The sequence below is a fragment of the Gorilla gorilla genome, chromosome 4, assembly GCF_029281585.2.
Source record: "Gorilla gorilla gorilla isolate KB3781 chromosome 4, NHGRI_mGorGor1-v2.1_pri, whole genome shotgun sequence".
NCBI lineage: Eukaryota > Metazoa > Chordata > Mammalia > Primates > Hominidae > Gorilla > Gorilla gorilla.
In genome coordinates, this window is record NC_073228.2 from 40,811,888 (window position 1) to 40,824,233 (window position 12,346).

At 36.6% G+C, this 12,346-nt stretch overlaps 1 protein-coding gene across 12 annotated transcripts in view; it reads left to right on the forward strand.

The window, feature by feature from the left end:
• MBTD1 (mbt domain containing 1) overlaps nt 1-12,346 on the forward strand; it is an 85,312-nt gene that overhangs the window by 2,546 nt on the left and 70,420 nt on the right. Inside the window, exon 3 of one of the 12 annotated variants that reach the window (XM_063706259.1) lies at nt 2,900-2,998. The exons of the other annotated variants lie outside the window; for them this stretch is intronic. The gene's annotated coding sequence lies outside the window, so the exon portion shown is untranslated. The remainder of the gene's footprint in view (nt 1-2,899; nt 2,999-12,346) is intronic. 12 annotated transcript variants of the gene reach the window in all.

Below are 12,346 nucleotides of genomic sequence, written 5' to 3' on the forward strand. Positions count from 1 at the left end.
TACTTTAAACATGAACTGTCATGACTTAAGTTGACTGACTGTGGAGACATATGCATTCTAAACATACTAGACAGGAACAACTGGTTTTATTTTTAAGACGCTGCCATATTCTTTAAAGCTGGTTATATGTTGACCTTGTTCTCTAAACCTTTCTAGATGTTCTAGTGCTGCTTTTAGTCCCTCAATAATGTTGAAAATTAAAACAACATTTTAAATTGTTTTCAAATGTAACATAGTGATCAAAGGAAAATATAAGCTATAGTTTAAAAGTGAAAACAACATATTAGGATAAATACTAAACCACTGAATTACTAAAAGCCAAGAGTGCTCAGTAGTCTGAGTAACCACATTCTAAAATTAGACAAGTGACATTCTTTGGGTTGCTCTTTGTTTCTCAGCTTTTCATCTTTAAAATGTTTGCTAACTAAGATATAACCTTTCACACTTATGTATCATTAGTCTGAGGGTTTCAAAATTCAAGAAAGAATAAAAACATCAGGACAATAAAAGAGAAAGGACTTACAATAGTTAAAACAAGCTAAGATATTTCTTCTAACACCACAGTATTCTTAACTGTGCAAGATGACTTTTGATTTCATGCAAAAATTGCACATAGATTTAATCATTTTTTAATAAACCTTGGCTTAAGGATTTTTTTACCCGCAAATTTAGGATTTCTCTTCTTGCTTTGCTGGAACCCACAATACAAGGTGAAAAGGAAATAATTCCCATTTGAACAAACCCTGAATATGAGATAGGATGAAGTGATACAATAAGAGGGGTGCTGGCAGTGAGGTTGATGTCACAATTCTGCCACTGAGTAGCTCCATGGCCCTTGTTGGACAAGATCCTGTGCCTCCATTTTCTCATGGCAGTTGAAGGGTTAGTCTAGTATCAGCATAATCCAATAGAAGTTTCTGCAATGATGGAAATTTCCTAAATCTTTGCTGTCCAGTTATGGTAGCCACTAGCCACATGTGGTTGTTGAGCACTTGAAATGTAACTAGTGGAACTAAAAATTGAAGAACTCAGTTTTTAATTTTGCTGTTTTAGGCAATGTAAATTTAAGTAGCCAAATGTCTGGCATACTGGACATACAGACATAGAACACTGTTTTCTAAGCATAACTAATCATTAGAATCACTTCTTGGAGGCTCTTGTTAAAATACTAAACTTCTCTCCTATAACTTATTTAGTAGGTCTGCAGTGGGTCCTGGGAATGTGTTTTTAATGTATACCCCAGAAAGTTTATCAGGTTGGTTAGGGAAACACTCCATTAGGAGATTTCTGAGGTCCCTTCAGTTCTCACTTTAGCACTGATAATTTAGAATTTAGTCTAGTAGAAGTGAGCTCTGGACAAAGTCGGCAAGCTACCTCTCTGAACTGCGATCTTAGGTGAGTTGTGTAACCTCTTTGAAAGCTTCACTTTCCTCATCTGAAATACAGGGTGAACATCAGCCCTGCCTCCTGTAGTTTCTGTAAACCTCCACTCAGATGTTATGCCCGCTGTTTAAAAAAAGTAAGCTGCTATAAAAGATGAGACAAGTCATAAGATAAAATGTTAAGATGTGTTCCCAGGCTTTCTTTCTTTTTCCTTTTTCACTATGTTTAATTCCTACTACTAGTCTTTTAAAACTGGTTGTATATAATACTCATTAGTTTGTTCAACGTTGTGGCCCAATTATTTGGCCACCGTTTGCAGTCTTAATTGTAGAACAGGAATGTCAAGTCTAATACTTCTTTGTATTTCTGGTGCTAAGCATAGTGATTTGTATATATCGTTCAATAAATATTGGTTAATATTAACCAGGTGTGGTGGCTCACGCCTGTAATCCCAATACTTTGAGAGCCCAGGACAGGCAGATTGCTTGAACCCAGGAGTTCAAGATCAGCCTGGGCAACATGGCGAAACCCTGTCTCTACAAAAAAAAATTACAAAAATTAGTCAGGTGTGGTGGCACACCCCTGTAGTCCCAGCTACTCGGGGGCAGAGGTGGGAGGATTGCTTGAGTCTGGTGGGAGACCCAGGTTGAAGTGAGCCATGATTGTGCCACTGGACTCCAGCCTGGGCGACAGAGTGAGACTCCGTCTCAAAAAAAAAGAAAAGGAAAAAAAAAAGGTTATCATCATCTATTACTTTAAGACTTCTAAGCTTTAAAATTTGCTAGAGATTATTTTATACACCAGAGAAGTAGCCCCCTTGTGTATCTGTATGTGTTTAACCCATCTTTGTTTAATTATTAACACCCTGTAGTTACTATTGTTCAGTGATTTTATATCTTCTGAGCAACCAGTTCCAAATATATTTTTTAAAGGTAAACACCAAGAGAATGTTATCATTTCAGATCAAGTGTTTTTAGGTTGTATCAGATCAATATGATACTGAATAAGCTGTTGAATTTACTTTCTCTTTTCTTTTTTTTTTTTTTTTGAGATGGAGTCTCGCTCTGTCGCCCAGGCTGGAGTGCAGTGGCATGATCTCGGCTCACTGCAGTCTCCGCCTCCTGGGTTCAGGTGATTCTTCTGCCTCAGCCTCCCGAGTGGCTGGGACTACAGGCAAATGCCACCACACCCAGTTCATTTTTGCATTTTTAGTAGAGGTGGGGTTTCACCATATTGGCCAGGCTGGTGTCAAACTCCTGACCTTGTGATCTGCCCGCCTCAGCCTCCCAAAGTGCTGGGATTACAGGCGTGAGCCGCTGCGCCTGGCCCGTCTCTATGTTAACATACTAATAAATGATCTAGTTTGATCATTCAGACCACATTCGCCCTGCAGACCCAGCTTGAGTATGAATTCTATTATTGAGGGTAGAATTGATAGCTGATAATGATCTCGGAATCTCTAGGCCACTGCATGTTTCAGACTTAATTTTGATATGGTCATCTTATTTTTAATTAGCTTTCCAGGTTCGTACTTAAGGATTCATAGCTTTCTTCAGAAGAACTGAAAGCCTATTCATGTGAATTTTTTTATTTTATCATACATCCTTCCTGTGTGGTAAGTGATGTTTTTCTTATTTAGAAGAGAGGGAAACTGAGACCCAAGTAATTGTTACGTCCAAAGTCATAACAGTGATAGGTCTAGAAGTTGAACCCAAAGAGGTAGAAATTTGTATTTCTTGTAGATCAAAGAATCACTTCCTTTTGTTCACTGTTGCTTTAAATCTTAAAATATTGCTATGTAGAATATTGTCCTCTCCTATCATTCTCCTGGGTACTTTTCCGTTTCTTTAGATGGGTTATTCAGAATATTATTGCTTTTGGTTTCCTCTTGATTGTATCATTGACATGAATTTATTCTTGCTTGCACATTGAATTTGTGGGAAATAAAAACTCAGTAATCCCAAATCCTTACCATTTATGTTTCTCGTAACAGTAAGCTTAGAAAGAAGGCATTTCTCTTTACACTGATGAGTTTAATCACTATACCAGAATGTGCTTTCATCCTCATAGTATAATAGAATGAAAAAGAGGCCTGCAGGAGCTAAATAACTCTTGAGCTCCTACCAAGTTCAGTCATTGTAGAGTATGTATTAATCTCTGTTTACTACTTTGTGATCTCATGCATACAACATTCAAATTTAAGGTTCTGGAAAATATTTGCTCCATAGCTAAATATAAAAATTTGAAAATTATGTGAGCCACTGCTCCCAGTGGGTTTGGATAATAAAGAATTGGTTGACTTCTGATGAGTTTATTCATATCTGATGAGTTTACTCATATTAAAATTACACTATTATTAATATTACTTGGCTCCATGTTTATTGACACCTGCATTTAAGATTTCAAGTGTTTTCTGTCATTTCTCCCAGAGATGTTTAGTTTTGTTGGAACTTTTGTTTGGTTATACCAATAAGTTAATGACTATGCTTTTTAATTCCCTTGTAGATTTCATAGGGAGGATGGTTTACCTAAGTGACAGTTACAGTAGGACAATGAAGTTCTGTTGTGATTTGTGATCTCTTCTTTAATTTTCTCACTATAAAAACCTTTTATTTTTTATTATAGAAGTACACTTATAATGTTTTAAAAAAGAAAAATATTGAAAAGTTAGATTCATCTTCCCATGCCACTTCAACCCTGCTAAAAGTTTAGCTACTCCTAAGGTCTTTCTTAGTGCACATAAAAACAAACATACATATATTGATCTGTGTATATGCCAGTGTATGTTGTCTCTTTGAATAAAAAGTGAGTCATATTGTGATATATTTTATTATACTATATATTGTGATTTATTTTTTCCACTCAGTATTTTACCTGTTGCTCATGATTCCCCTGCTCATTGTAAGTTTGTCTCCAGTTTTTCATTATTATTACATTAGCAAACATCCTTCTACATAGGTTCTTGTGTCCTTGTATGTATTATGTATGAGTATTTCTGAAGGACAGATTCCTAAAAATGGAATTACCTAGTCAAAAGGCATAGCCATTTTAAGTTTTCATATGTAATGTCAAATTGCCTTCCAGAAAGATAGTGTAAGGTTACCTTCCTACCAAGTGTATATGAGCACTGTTTTTCCCACATGTATTTACTGATACCAGATATCATCAATCTCTCAATATATACCAACTTAATTGTTTAATGTACTGTATACTTCATATAAATTAGCTTTTATTTTTATCAAAGTAATACATGCACTTGATAGTACAATAATTAAACAATGCTAAAAATATTCCAAAAAAAATGGTCCTTGTCCCAATTCAGCTCTGTTGAGACAACTGCTTTCATTCTTTTAGCTTTCTCATCTAGTATCTATCTCTCTAATTCTAAAGCTTAGGCTTATATTATTTATTTAGTATATGAATTTTAGACATTAGTGACTTTATAGTGGACAGGGAGTTAGAACATACACCCAAATATAAAGCAAGGTTTACCTACCTACACTCATTCCATCTCCCTACATTCAAGACCTTAAATAGTCATCTAATATGATTTGCAGTTTTTTGGGTGTTTTTTTTTTTTTTTTTTTTTTTTTTTTTTGAGACAGAGTCTCACTCTGTCGCCCAGACTGGAGTGCAGTAGCTCAATCTTGGCTCTCTGCAACCTTCGCCTCCCGGGTTCAAGTGATTCTTCTGCCTCAGCCTCCCTGGTAGCTGGACTACAGGTGCCACCACCACACCTGGCTGATTTTTGTATTTTTAGTAGAGATGGGGTTTTACCATATTGGCCAGGCTGGTCTGGAACTCCTGGTGGATTACTCCTCAAGTAATCCACCCACCTTGGTCTCCCAAAGTGCTAGGATTACAGGTGTGAGCCACTGCACCTGGCCTCGGTTTTATTTTGAAGAGCAAAATGTTCATGAAGGCACATTACCTGAAACATATTTATTTGATGCTTGTTTTCTATGCTTACAGAGGCTAGCTGACAGAACCAGTATTGGGGAGGGGGGAGAAAGAAGGTTAAAATTTAAAACGTTTTAAGATAGTCCCATGATTCATATTATTAGTGTTCATGGTGGTTATATGATCTTGGGCAAGTTGCTTAGCCTATTTGGGCCACTGCTTCCTCCTGTAAAATGAGAGTGACACTCATAAGGTTTAAATGCGCTGCTACAGATTTAAGTGCTGAATATGCCTGACGCATACTAAGCATATTACAAATATTATAATAATAACCAAATCAGATCAGTAACAAAAATAGTCCAACATGGCTGGGTGCAGTGGCTCATGCCTGTAATCCCAACACTTTGGGAGGCCGAAGTGGGCCAATCACTTGAGGCCAGGAGTTCGAGATCAGCCTGGCCAACATGGCGAAACCCTGTCTCTACCAAAAATACAAAAATTACCCAGGTGTTGTGGCACACACTGTAATCCCAGCTGCTCGGGAGACTGAGGCATGAGAATCGCTTGAACCTGGGAGGCAGAGGTTACAATAAGCCAAGATCATGCCACTGCACTGCAGCTTGAATGACAGAGCAAGTCCAATATTAGGTTATTGTAGAATTTACAAATAAACTCCTATAGGACAAAATGTGTTTAAGAGTTCAACTCACAAATTTAGTTTATTTCTCTACCTATAAATAGAGATTTGTAGATTCTTATAGGTAGAGAAATAAACCAAATTCCAACTGCTCCTTATGCTCATTCCTCTAGGTGTTAAGAGTGAGAGAGGGAAGGCTTGACAAATTTACTGAAAGAGGTATGGGAGTGTGAAAGCTTTAGACAAGGTACAAAGATCCACTCTCAGAAAGAGAAAATCTGAAAAAAGTTCCAAAACATTGATCATAGGTTTGGAGTTTGATAGTTCACAGCTCTGTGTATGGAGAAGAGCTTAAAGGTAAGCAGTACCAGAATTGGTAGCTTTAAATTATAAGCATTGCCTCATAAGGGAAACATGAAGACTTGGAGACATGGCAGTGAAGAAGAAGAAAGAAGAAAAAATACTTCAGGAAAAGAAAAAACTGAACTTAGAGAAGAGGGTGTTCTTGAACTAGGAGCTCTGCCTATGAAATGAACAGAAATAGAAAAGAGCAGGCCACATCCATACAGAACTGTAAGAAAAAACAAACAGGAAATGTGAATCAGCATTTCAACTGATGAAAATCTACCCCCATCAAAAAAAGCAGGAAAAAATTGACACAATGCTCCAAGTGAAATTAAACATCCTCAAACCAATGTTTGGAGATTTGAAAAATAAAATTAAGAAATATTCTGAAACAAATATAAAACTCAGAAAGGAACAAAAAGCATTAAGAAATGAACACAAAGTAGATTAAACAGAAAAATAGAAGATAAAATCATAATCAATAATGAATTTTTAACATTCCCACATGACAAATTCAAATTCAAATTTAATAAAAAGTATTGAAGAAAAGCAGGAAAACAGGATAATTGAGATGAGATTTTTGTTTTGAAAATTGACCAAGTTGAAATGGGAGATGGATCCAAAGTCTACTGTGTATAATTGGTGTCCTTCAAGAAGAGAAAATATTTAAAACTATAATCCAAGAAAACTTTCTGGAAGTGAAAAGAGATCTGAATCTATACCACAGAAGTTCATACCACAGAATCTATACCACAGAAGTTCAAAGATATTTCCTAGTAAAGCTGTATGACTGTAAAGATGCAAAGAATTCTCAGGGTCTCCAGGCAAAGACATGACATAGAGGCAAGAGAATTAGACCAGTGTCAGATTTCTCAAAAGCAACATAACAAAGCAAGACAGTGGAGCAGCATGAGGAAAGTGACTGCTAGCCAAGGATTTTATATCCAGCTAACTTGTCCAGGTATTAAGGCTGCAGAACAACAGTTTGAACATGCAGGAACTCAGGGAATACTGTACTCGTTTACCCCTCCTGAGGACACTCGAAAAGGATGACTTTCATCTAAAAGATATTTGGGACATTTCCTACAAAAAGACTGTGACAATAAGTATTTCAGGTATCTTTTTGAACTAAGATTAAAACCAATAGTAGGGACCTAGAGAATAATACATAAACATTATACATTCTGACAAAGCAGAAAGAATGCAACTAAAATATAATGGGATGGGAAATAAAAGGAAAAACTAAGGCCATGTGTGGTGGCTTACACCTGTAATCCCAGCACTTTGGGAGGCTTAGGTGGGTGGATTACTTGAGCCCAGGACTTCTAGACCAGCCTGGGCAACATAGTGAGACCCAGTCTCTACAAAAAAAAAAAAAAAAAAAAAGCGTTTAATTAGCCAGGCATGGTGGCTCATGCTTGTAGTCCCAACTACTCAGGAGGCTGAAGTAGGAGGATCATTTGAGCCCAGGAGGTCAAGGCTGCAGAGAGCTGTGTTTGCCTAACTGCACTCCAGCCTGGGCAACAGAATGAGACCCTGTCTAGAACTGTTCTTTTTCAGAACTAGAATAAGAATAATTACTGTAATTGAAGTAATATGAGGGAGTCAGAGGCTACCATCTAAAACTGAAAGACCAAATAGAAAAGATTAGGTAAGAAAAAAATACAGTGTACTGTAAAAGCTATTAATATAAAAGTAAGCATGACGAAGACTTTCCAAAATAGAGAAATTTTTAAAGGGACAAAGAAAACCATGATGGAACAGAAAAAAAAGTATACAGTACATAATGCATACCCTAATGATAAAATATGTGGAGAATTGAGAGCAAACATAAAGGCCAGGACAAATATGTACCAGGCAAATAGAAACCCCAAGAATGCAAGACTGAAAATGCTGATAGCAAAGTAGAATTCAGACCAAAAAAAGCATTAAATCAGACAAAAGAGAACAGTTTATAATGCTAAAAACCATGATTCACAACAAAGAATTCACAGTTAAATATGTACCACATAACACAGCAACAATCTGTATAAAGCAAAATCTATATGAAGTATAAGAAATAAAAAACTAAAATTAGGGGACTTTGACACTTAGCACAAGATGTAGTGGGTAAAAAAGGATATAAAAGATCTAAATAATATAATGTGAATCTTCAGGTATATCCCTAATAATCAAGAATATACTGCTTCCCCCCACCCCCAACTCTGTCTCCCAGGCTGCAGTACAGTGGCATGATCACGGCTCACTGCAGCCTTGACCTCCCTGCCTCAGGTGATCCTCCCACCTCAGCCTCCCAAGTAGCTGAGACCACAGGTGCACACCACCATGCCCAGCTAATTTTTTTTTTTTTTTTTTGCTTATTGTAGAGACGAAGTGTCGCCATGTTGCCCAGGCTAGTCTCAAACTCTTGGGCTCAAGCAGTCTTCCTGCCTTGGCCTCCCATAGTGCTGGGATTATAGGTGTGAGCCACCATGCAGGGCCAGAGAGTATGTTCTTTTTAAACACAGAATATTCACAAAAAATTGTCAAACTATTAGAAAAACATTAGTAGGTCACATGCAAGAAAACAAAAATCCAAAAAGCAAAAGGACATTGCACTTCCGTCTTGAAGTTAAGAAACCTTGTATTATGTATTCACAGAAAACCTTGTACAAGAATTTTCGTGGCAGCTTTATTCATAGTAAAATCTGGATGAAGAAAGGGTAAGCTGATACATTGACGAGTATTACTCAGCAGTAAAAAGAAACCATTTATATATGTAACATGAATGAATCTCAGAAACACTATGCTGACTGGAAGAAATTAGACACAAAAATATGCATACGATTTTATGCCATTTATATAAAATCTTAAATATATACAAAATTTGGCCAAAGCTAATAGAACTCAGGACTGGGGAGAGATTGAGTGGGAAAGGACAGGAAGGAGCTTTCTAGAGTGACAGAAAAGTCCTGTATTTTGATAAGTGTTCAACAGTATGCCTTAATTTTTAAAAGTTTAATGGGTAAAAGGGAAACACAAATTGCAAAGTTTCTGGAAAATGATGATAAGAAAAGCACTACATAATACTACATACCAGAATCTCTGGAATACATTTAAAGCAGTGAGCAGAGGAAAATTCATAGCCCTAAACACTTACATAAATGAAAATAAATTCCCAATTCAGAAATGAACAAAGTAAGCCAAAAGCACAAGGAAGGAAATATAGATAAAAGTAGAAGTTAATGAGTTAACAGAAAAACTATAGGTCTAGTTGATGAATCAATCTTGGACCCTTGAGGGAAGAGTCACATAATAGATGAATCACTAGCTAATTTAACCAAGTGGGGAAAGGGAGAAAGCACACATGAAATTTTAAGAAATAACTACAGGAAAATAACATTGGATACAGAGGAAATTGAGAACTATTTTAATACAGAACTATTTTGCACACCTCTATACAAATACATTTCAAAACCTAGATGAAATGGATAATTTCTTAGGAAAATACAGTTTAATAAAATTGACCTCATTAGAGATTAAAAGAAAATAAGACCAGTTTTCCTAGAAGAACTAAAAATTTGTCAAGGAACCATCCCACCAAACACCAGGCCTAGATGGTTTCACAGGGGAATTCTGCCTGACCAGATATTCCCAATGCTACATGAGTTTAGAAAATGGAAAGCGAATTATTTTTGTGACGTAAGGGTAATACTGGACTGTGCGCAGTGGCTCACGCCTGTAACCCCAGCATTTTGGGAGGCCAAGGTAGGAGGATCACTTGACCCCAGGAGTTTGAGATTGGCCTGGGCAATTGTAGTGAGACTTGATCTCTACAAACAGCTAAAAAATTAGCTGAGCACAGTGGCCTGTGCCTATAGTCCCAGCTACTTGGGAGGCTGGGGTGGGAGGATCACTTGAGCCCAAGGGGTGCTGAGGCTGCAGGGAGCCAAGATTGTGCCACTGCACTCCAGCCTGAGCGATAGAGCAAGACCCTGTCTCCAAAAAAAAAAAAAAAAAGTAATACTGATTTCTTAGCCTGATAAAGATAGCTCAAAAAATGAAAATTACAGAGTTATCACATATAGATACTAATGAAAAACTATTACTGTGCAGTTTCTCACACCATATTACAAAAATACATTTTGATGAGTGAGTTTCATACCAGGAATACAAGGATGATTCAGTATTTGGAAATCTATTTATGTAGTTCACCATACTAATCGGTCAGAAGAGAAAAGTTGTGTTCTCTTTATAGAAGCCGAAAAAGCCTATGACAAAATTCAACACCTGTTCCTAACAAAAACTTTTCAGAAAATAGGAATGGATGAATACTTCCTTAACATATAATATTTTCATTTTTATGAATACACACATATGCACATGTACATAGCCTTAACCCTAAAGCCAGAATCTTATTAAGAAACACCACAATCAAGAATAAAGGATGCCCATTTTCTCCATGACTTAATATTATACTGGAAATATGAGCCAATACAGATAGAAAAGAAAACAAATGGCCGGGTGCAGTGACTCACACCTGTAATCCCAGCACTTTGGGAGGCTGAGGCAGGCAGATCACCTGAGGTCAGGAGTTCAAGACCAGCCTGGCCAACATGGTGAAACCCCGTCTCTACTAAGAATAAAAAAAAAAATTATCTGGGTGTGGTGATACGTGCCTGTAGTCCCAGCTACTCAGGAGGCTAAGGTGGGAGAATTGCTTGAACCCTGGAGGCGGAGGTTGCAGTGAGCCGAGATTGCACCACTGCACTCCAGCCTGGACGACAGAGTGAGACCCTGTCTCAAAAAACAAATTAGAGACATAACAGTGGAAAAAGAAGGAAAGATTATTTGTTAGTGAAGTGATTGTTTATCTGGAAAGCCTTAGAAAAATCAATGACAAAACTACCTTCAATTCAGCGAGGTAGGATATAAAATAATAAACCTTTGTGTAGTGAGAAAATAACCAGTTAAGAAAATACAACAAAAGAGAAGATTACAATAGCAACAACAAAACATAGATTGAGCATCCCTAATCCAAAAACCTGAAGTCCAAAATGCTCCAAAATTTGAAACTCTTTGAGCATGGACATGACACCACAGATAACCACATAGGCAACTGAGATAGTGACACCTTTGCTTTCTGCTGGTTCAGTGTACACAAACCTTACTTGATGCACAAAATTTTTTTTATACTGTATAAAATTATCTTCAGGCTATGTGTATAAGTTGGATATGAAACAAGTGAATTTCGTGTTTAGACTTGGGTCTCATCCCCAAGATATCTTATTATGCGTATGCACATATTCCAAAATCTGAAATGTTTCTGGTCCCAAGCATTTTGGATGAGGAATACTCAAACTGTAATTAAATTCCTAAGGATTTACTTCCTTAAAAACGTTGTTAAAAACCTATGTGAAGCAGGCTATATAAAACATTCCCAAAAGACACAAAGCAGACTTGAACAAATGGAAAGACATCCACTGTCCTTGAGACATATCAAAATGTCACTTTTTCCAAAGTTAATTAGAAATTTAATGAGATCATAATATAAAAAGACTGATAACTTTTTGGTATAGAGTTGAACTATCTAATACTTGAAGTGCACTTGGAAAAATAAACATGCAAGAATGTGAAAACATTAAAAGATTTTTGAGGGGGTATCTAGCTCTGCAAGATATCAGAATACATTCCAAACCCTTAATGATTCAGAAAGCAAGACATTGGCACAAGAACAGACCAGGGAAATAGTGTGAAATCCAGAAATGGACACAACTACATATGGAAACCTAGCACTTAAAGTGGTATTTTAAATCACTGAGATAAAGATGGACATTTTGATAAAGGATGTTGGCGCAACTAGATAGCCATTTGGAAAAAATATTAGAACTGTTCTTCATGCTATACATAATAATAAAGTCCAGACACATTAGATCTAAATATAAAAACTATACAAATACCAGGAAAAAATACGGGAAAATTTTTCTGTACCATGCTTCAGGAAAAAATTTTCTGACTCATAATCAAGGTACAATGAAATAAAATACTGATACATTTTGCTATCTCAGATATTTTAAATGTATGGGGAAAAGCTTCATGTGC